Source organism: Bubalus bubalis, chromosome 8 (genome assembly GCF_019923935.1).
Source record: "Bubalus bubalis isolate 160015118507 breed Murrah chromosome 8, NDDB_SH_1, whole genome shotgun sequence".
Taxonomy (NCBI): Eukaryota; Metazoa; Chordata; class Mammalia; order Artiodactyla; family Bovidae; genus Bubalus; species Bubalus bubalis.
This window is the reverse complement of record NC_059164.1, coordinates 61,182,310-61,190,537: the sequence shown is the minus strand read 5'-3', so window position 1 is coordinate 61,190,537 and position 8,228 is coordinate 61,182,310.

Here is an 8,228-nt window from a genome sequence, read left to right as displayed (position 1 = left end):
CTGCTGCTGCTGCTGCTGCTAAGTCGCTTCAGTCGTGTCCGACTCTGTGCGACCCCATAGACGGCAGCCCACCAGGCTCCCCCGTCCCTGGGATTCTCCAGGCAAGAACACTGGAGTGGGTTGCCATTTCCTTCTCCAATGCATGAAAGTGAAAAGTGAAAGTGAAGTCGCTCAGTCGTGTCCGACCTTTAGCGACCCCATGGACTGTAGCCCACCAGGCTCCTCCGTCCATGGGATTTTCCAGGCAAGAGTACTGGAGTGGGGTGCCATTGCCTTCTCCGTTCTCTGCCATAAACAGGTTAAAAACACAATAAGGAGGGGTCTAGGGCTGAGGATGCACCCTGCAGTGGAGCCGTTCATTTTCCTTCACTAGTAAAGCTGACCTTGGCTTTGCCACTTCACAATCTAAGTGGTTGGATGCTGTTGTATTACTGTTGTTAGCATCCACATTTTTTTTTCCTTAGAGAAAATGCTGAAAATAAGTGAGTCTTAATACAGTGACAGGGATTTAATACCTGCGAGCGTTTCTGCTTTTAAGAACTTGCTGGTGATGTGTACACAGCCCTGTCACTCACCAGCATCATCCATGATCCATCGGCACGTCCCCTTTTCACCATGGCAGCAGAACAGAACGTGGCACTGTCAGTGTGGTGGCTCCCTGAACCCCGGAAGCCTGTTGTGTGGCCCTGATGAAAACGTATTTCACCAGACTCTGTGTCAGCACAGGCCTGAGGCTGGTGTTCAGCTTTCCTTTGGAAACCAGGCCAGGGAAAGGACCTTAGACTCACTCCTTGATGTCCAAGTCAATGAGAAGTGCTAATTCATGACAGTGACACTGACCAGTGGTGACTGAGAAGATGCTGACCGGGTGAATGATAGGGGGCCGGGTACATACTGTAACACAGCTCCCATCATGTTCAATCAGCCGAGAGCACCTTGGGTCTGAGGGTTATACCTCTGGGGCCTGAAGGGAAGTCTCCAGATTTCAGCACGCCCATGAATGACTCATGGTGGGCTCTGGCCAGCTGAAGCGTTAAAGATGATTTAGAGCAAGTGGAACTCATTTGTGGTTAGATGGACATCTTTAAGAGTCCAATTGCCAGCTTTTCTGGGGCTTCAAAACCTACTGAGCTTGGAACAAAGCCAGGCCCATGCAAAACTGTGGATAGGTTTATGCTCCCCTCTCCCCGGCTCCTTCCAATGCTTCCTTTCCCCATCTGGCTGCCCCTGCCCTCAGGCCATCACATGCTCATTCTGTCCCTAAAGCTCCCTATCAGGGTAACATAGCAAAATGGAAGACACCTTTAAGTGAGGACGGTGCCAGGAGTCACACACACACATTTTCTAATCCTTACAAAAGTTTTGCATTTAAAATTAAGGAAATTAAGTTACTCACCCTGAAACCACAGCAAAGGTGCCAAAAATGATATTGGAGTCCAAGTTGAGCTGATTCCATCCTTGCCCACCTTCCCTGCCCCTCCACCTGCTATTGCACCAGGAATATCCATAATCCTCCCTATTAACTCCCCCCCCCCCCCCTCCACGTTTCATTCCTTCTCAGCTGAAAACTAAGCTGCCTAAAGTAGTGGTTCTCAAAGTGTGGTCCCAGACTGACTTTAGCATTACCTGGAAATACAGATTCCTAGACTTCACGTCTAAAGAAGCTACTAAATCAGATACTCTGGTGGTAGCACCCAGCAATCTGTGTTTTAATAAAGCTCTGCAGATATGGTTGATGCCCATGAAAGCATGAGAACCATTTGGCTAAAGGAGTCAATCATGTGGCTGAGTTACCAAGCCATGAATAAATTCTCTCCACCTTGTATGAGAAAACACCTAAAGCTCTAGAAAATTACAGTTGTCTGGGTCTCCTAGGAGTGTTTACAGTTATTGTCTCTGGTATTCTGTCTTGCGGATCATACCCATCTTCCCCTCAAGTCCAGTAGGACCAGCTTGGACTGACATGGACCTCTCCCAGTGACCCATACCAGCTACCATTGTCAGCCTGGAGTTTTTTGTCACATCCTCCCACTGAGTGAGATTATTTCATTTGCATTGACTTTCCAGTGGTAAACTATTCAAAACAGTAACAACAAAAACCTTGAATGAAGACAAAATGAAAGGAGGAGAAAGGGGGCTAGGATTATAGGAAAATAATAGGATGGGTTTCTGTTGATGGACACTTTTGACAATTGTAAATAATGCTGCGAGGAACATTGGGGTACACGTAGCTTTTTGAATTAGTGTTTTCACTTTCTTCAGATACATATCCAGGAGTGGAACTGGTAAATCATATGATAGATAAATCTAAATTTTTGTGTGAAATCTCCAAAATTTCTAATGAAAGCTCAGTTTTTTTAATCTGACCAAATGGAACTTTCTGAGGTCTGAATGGCATCTCAGAGTCACCAGTTTTCAGTCTTAGGTCTAAGGGAAGAGCAGAGTCATGCAAACATTTAATAATTCCCACAAAAGAAAACCCCATACGACTAAGGCTAAAGCATATGAAAAGGATCCTAGGGGTAAGGACCAAGATGGTTCAGAGAAGAAAAATATTGGGGAGATGGTAGGGTTATTTGGCTGCGAACTGGACAAATTATCATCATGGCCTGTCTACATTAATCAAATCTGCCAGATAATTACTCACCTCCCTACTTTCCAGAGCCTGTTGCGTATTCATTTTCACAGTTGCATCCTAAATTTAGCTCTAACTCTGATAACTGGGACCTTGCTTCGGGTCTATTCTCTGACCTGGTCCTGGCTAACATCCAAGACTCCGACAGCCTACAGAGGTGTAGAAGTTACAACCTGAGTTTTATTGCTCTGCTGCTGGCCCTTCAGGCCTAATGCTTCAGAGCCCCAGACAGAATGTGAGCAACCATTGCTTGCCTGTAACTGGTGGGGACGGCTCATGGGACTATACAGATATTTTGGAGCTTAGTACATATGTATTATACTTAGTCCATACCCTTAGTTCTAACTTAATTCTCCATAAATAATCCTTATTTTAGGAAAGAGGTAATTGGAGCCCAAAGAGGTTAAGTAACTTGTGCCCAAGGGCCACCCAGCCAAGAAGTGGTAATCCTGAGATTTTTACCCAGGTCTTCTATGTTGTATCCAGCCTTTCCTCTACATCTTCATGTATTGTTGAAGTTAAATCAATCCAAATTACCTCCTCACTAAAACACTTCCAATAATTCCCTGGTGTAGTGTCTTAAAGAATAAAATACAAAGTAAGGGCATTTGAGGCCTGCTGGTTTCAGTCTTGGCTCTGCCACTTGCTTACATGCAAATTCCAGCAGGTGACCCTGCTTCCCTGACCATCAGTCTTCTCTCCTGTAAAGTAGAGATTCTATATACCCAGGAGATGCTGGGAAGAATACATTCATTGTGCATAAAAAGAATCTAGTCCAGTGCCTGGCACACATGAAACACCCAATAAATGGGATTCCCCCTTTCCTAATTGAAGGAATGGGCAGTTTTCATAATATGTGTTGTAAAGTCCACACACATCCCCCTCTTATGATACTTGGTCACTTGGCAGAGTTGCCGAAGGTGAGAGCCTTTGCTGCACCCTCCTTCCACCCCAAAAAAGTGCAGAGGCCCCAGCTTCTTGTCCTCTCCCTCAGAATCATTATAGATATCAGTCATTCCACAGTATGCATTCCACAGAACGCGATGTTCCTTGATATTAGTAGGTCTTGAGTTCATAAAATCCCAAGTTAAGCAAAGTTAAACAGATATTTTTCTTGCAGAACTTTTCAAAGTTTTTAAAATACTAAGATGATTTATGACACTCAAAGAGAACAACATACAGCCTTACCCAAATTTATTTAACTACAGTGCCTTGTTTTTTCACTGAGAATCTTGCCAGATTTGCGTCTTGAAAAATACATATTGGGAAATACTGGTCTGACACTTAGAACCATTCCTATCACCAGACTGAAGTGATGCCTGCAGCTCTGCTGAGACTACACCAGGGCTGCCCACCAGTGAATTTTCCAAGAGTCCCGTCATTTAAATGTCTAATGGCTTTCTCTTCTGCATGAGCAGCATGCACTAATATCCAGGCCAGTTAGGTTTGGGTATACACTTCAGAGCCCCTGGCTGAAGCTCCAATAGAACTAGGACTGGAGCTTCAAGATTTGTGCCCACTTTTGCGTAGGAGATAATGGGGAGGCAGAGCCACCTACAGGATACTTGTGTTACTGCACAAGGAGAGCAGCTAGGAGCCCATGGACAGAGGGACTGGGGGATGCAATGAAGCACCTAGGGGAAATTGTTCTACCCTCTCTTTACTTCGGATGGACATTTCACAGTGAGAACATGGTTTTTACAGGCAGACCTTTTATTTTTGTCTTATGGGAGTGAGTAGAGAGATGTGATCTTGACCAAACATGTGTGTTGGGGAGGGAGGGGATATGAAGTAGATGCTTCCTCTGTAAGGTTGAATGTTCATTAAAGAATACAGAAAAGTGGGCCCATTTTCAGTGACTCCATATCAACAGCAATGTAACTGTAGGATTATTTTCACCCTGACAATGAGATGTGCCCAGTGGTTTACAGGACATTTTTCACAAAACATTTGAGGGCTCTTCATTACAGCAACTAAAGCCTCATGGTGGTTTCCTATATGTGTCTTTAGTATTTTGAAAAATAGACTTTTCTTCCCAAAAGTGAAGGTAATAGCACTTATGTCATAAGAACTCTGCCTGATGGACCACATTTTGTGATAAAAGCAAAATGAGAAGCATGTTAATGCACTTAGTAACAGATGTGCACAGATGTGTTCAGGCTGATGGAAACGCTTTTATCAGACCTCTCAGGGCAGGCAAGGGAGGAGAGTCATGTGCTGGGACAGATCATTCCCAGCTCCTTTTGTGTGCAAGGAATGAGGGTCATTCTTTCATCCGGCATACAACAGTGTTTCCTGGCCTATTACCTACCTACCAGACACAATGGTGGGTGCAGCAGACCTACCTAGCAGATCTGGTAGGTGCAGCCTGGTGAGATAAAACGCATGCCCTCTCATCCTTGAGATACCTGGTCCCACCAACCAACAGCAGTGGGAGCAACATTTCCAAGTAGGGAGAATCTCAAAGATCATCCTTTGAAAAGTTCTAATTAAGAGATGTTCCCATACTTAGAATAGAATTTGCCAGCAAGGAATAAAGAGAAGCCTGCTGCATTTTGTTAGGCAGGACAGTTATGCCCAAAGTAGAAATCAATTTGTCTTTTCCAACAATTCACTTGGATTCATGCCCTTATGAACACTTTCCATCTGAAAATTTTTATGAAGAAAATTCAGCCTATTTCTATAAGAACATACTATCTAAGCAGTCTGTACATAAGACAAGCTTCAATTATTTTGATGATTGATAGTTTACAATTAGAAATGCTAATGAAAGCAGCTTTGTAATCTGAAAATCCAAACATTAAGAACTCCAAAATGATGCTTATCATTCTGAATTCTCTTGGCTCACTCTTTGCCTTGCCTTTTTTTTTTTCTTCTTTTACATCTAGTTTTTTGTTTCCGCTATTGTCTATTTTATTTTTCTTTAAAGTTATTTTACATCCTTCAAGGAATAAATACATGGTTTTTAATATTAGAGACTATTGTGGAAAAGAGCTTACTTCTACTATTTTTAACTTGGGTTATCTAGCTGAATTATCTACATAAAAGCCTTGAATGTTAGTATTCCCCAGAAACCAGATCAACAGTAACTCAGAAATAATTACGTAAAATCTGAAAGAATCCTCAAATTCCAAAACCTCAAAACACTACTTATTTCTGCAGTTGTAAAAAGCAACATGCTTCTTAATGACAAAGTCCATAAAACCCACAAGATGTGGCTTTAGCTATAAAACAAAACAACTGCAGAAGACAAGAGAATTTCTGGAGAAAAATATATTCCACTCTAAATATTTCATGCCATCTGTAAATGGAAGTTATCCTAGTGGTTACTTTGGGGCTGAAGTATAGATTGGGAAGGGGCATGAGGAAAATTTCTGGACTCCTGGGATGTCCTGTGTTTCCACCTTGGTGGTAGTAGGACACACGATTGTTGTTTTTAAGTCGTGTTCGACTCTTTTGCGAACCCATGGACTGTATCCTGCCAGGCTCCTCTGTCCATGGGATTTCCCAGGCAAGAATACTGGAGTGGGTTGTCATTTTGTTTTCCAAGGGATCTGCCCAACCCAGGGATGGAAACGGAGTCTCCTGAGTCTCCTGCATTGTAGGTGGATTCTTTACCACTGAGCCCTGAGGGAAGTAAGACATGTGATTACTGATGTTAAAATTATCAAGTTGTATGCTACAACTGGTGTACTTGATTTACTTAACTATGCTATACATTAATTAAATTTATAGTATTTAAATTTATTCTGTTATACCTTAATTGAATTAAACATGCTTTTCTATGTTATACCTTGATATGTATTCAATTAATACATATGTATGTAGGATTTTTCATTTCAGAAATCTCACTGAATCTTAAGATAACCCAAAGTGAAATTTTAAAGGGATTAAATTTCATTCACTATACTCTATCTATGCTCTTATTTTCCAAAGTAAGGAAATGGACACATGTATAATTTTAAAGTGTCCACCTAAAGTAAGGAATAAAACCAAAACATGTCCTGCTTGGAAAGAATCATTTTTCTTGCACCCAGATGAGGGACCTGGTTCTCCCAGGCCTCCTCACATACAGGCCCGAACTCTGCTCTCAAATGAGCCCACCAGGCTGGTCCTGAGCCCTTGGGGAATTGCACTTGGAGGGGCTCCTCTCAGGAAGCAAGGGGACAGTTGGAGCTATGAGAGAAGCAGGAGTCCTGACCTGCCTAGGTCTGAGCGAGCAGCACTTCATGTTTAAAGACTCAGAAAATCCTTATTCAGTCGGTTGAACAAGCAGTCCCCAGGGAGCCAGGGAGCTGAGAGGGAGTGAAAGGCTGCTTCCCAGGACTCACAGAGGCCCAGCTGCCTGTGCATTCTTTACTGCTGATCTGCCCGCATACATCATCTCAACAGTGAACAGCTTGACTTTCAGTGATTTTCAGTGGGAGAATATGTATCTCTTGAAAATCTGTATTTTCTAAAATCTTATAAACATTAAATAGAATATCAGAGATGCAGTGCCCAGGTGATTCTTAGTGAAACAGGCCTCGTTCATGTCAAAGGAACCAGCACAGACAGGCCACCACACTCTCAATGCCAAGTGCTGGGCAGAGTCCTGGGGAAACAGAGATCCACAGAAACATGGATTCAGTGTGGAAAGCAGGCCGGCAAATGAGCCATCGCCAGCCATGCCAAGTATGTCATGGACAAGTACAGAGTATTGATGGAAGTATAACGCACTGGAGACTCTTTGCAGGCAAGTTAGGGGAGCTCTGTGAGTGAAAGTCACTCAGTCGTGTCCGACTCTTTACGACCCCATGGACTGTACACTCCATGGAATTCTCCAGGTCAGAATGCTAGAGTGGGTAGCCTTTCCCTTCTCCAGGGTATCTTCCCGACCCAGGGATCGAACCCAGGTCTCCCTCATTGCAGGCGGATTCTTTACCAGATGAGCCACAAGGGAAGCCCAAGAATACTGGAATGGGTAGCCTATCCCTTCTCCAGGGGATCTTCCTGACCCAGAAATCAAACCAGGGTCTCCTGCATTGCAGGTGGATTCTTTACCAACTGAGCTACTAGAGAAGCTCTAAAGAGGAAATAATTTCCAACTGTGTCTTGATAAAACCCATGTGTTGCAGGAAAATCATAACATATTCTAACATAAGATATGATGAAGAAAGTAAAAAAAGTCCCCCGGAGTGCCACCAAATGGGGCAGTCACTGCTAGCCTCTTAGGTACCCACTTCTAAACTTCTGCCCAGCCAGGGTTCATTCACCATTGACCACAGTTTGCACACACTTTGCTAAGGTTTTTGCACAATCTCATTTTATCCTCACAGCAAACCTGGACAGCAGGTAGAATTGGAGAGTGGTACTGAGGTAGGGGATTGGCATGTGTCAATTCTGGTTTACTAGCAAGGAGATGAGGATGTTTAAGGAAGAGAATTAACCTGCTTGGGTTAGTACACCTTACCACCTGATCTGTCTGACAACAGAGCCCTGGCTCCTTACCATCTCGGAGGATGGGTCCTGTTCCAAGCTCCAAGCTGGGAGTCCAGGGTGACCCGGAACATGAAGGTGGGGAGAAGCAGGTGGTGAGTGGCAGGAAGTGAAG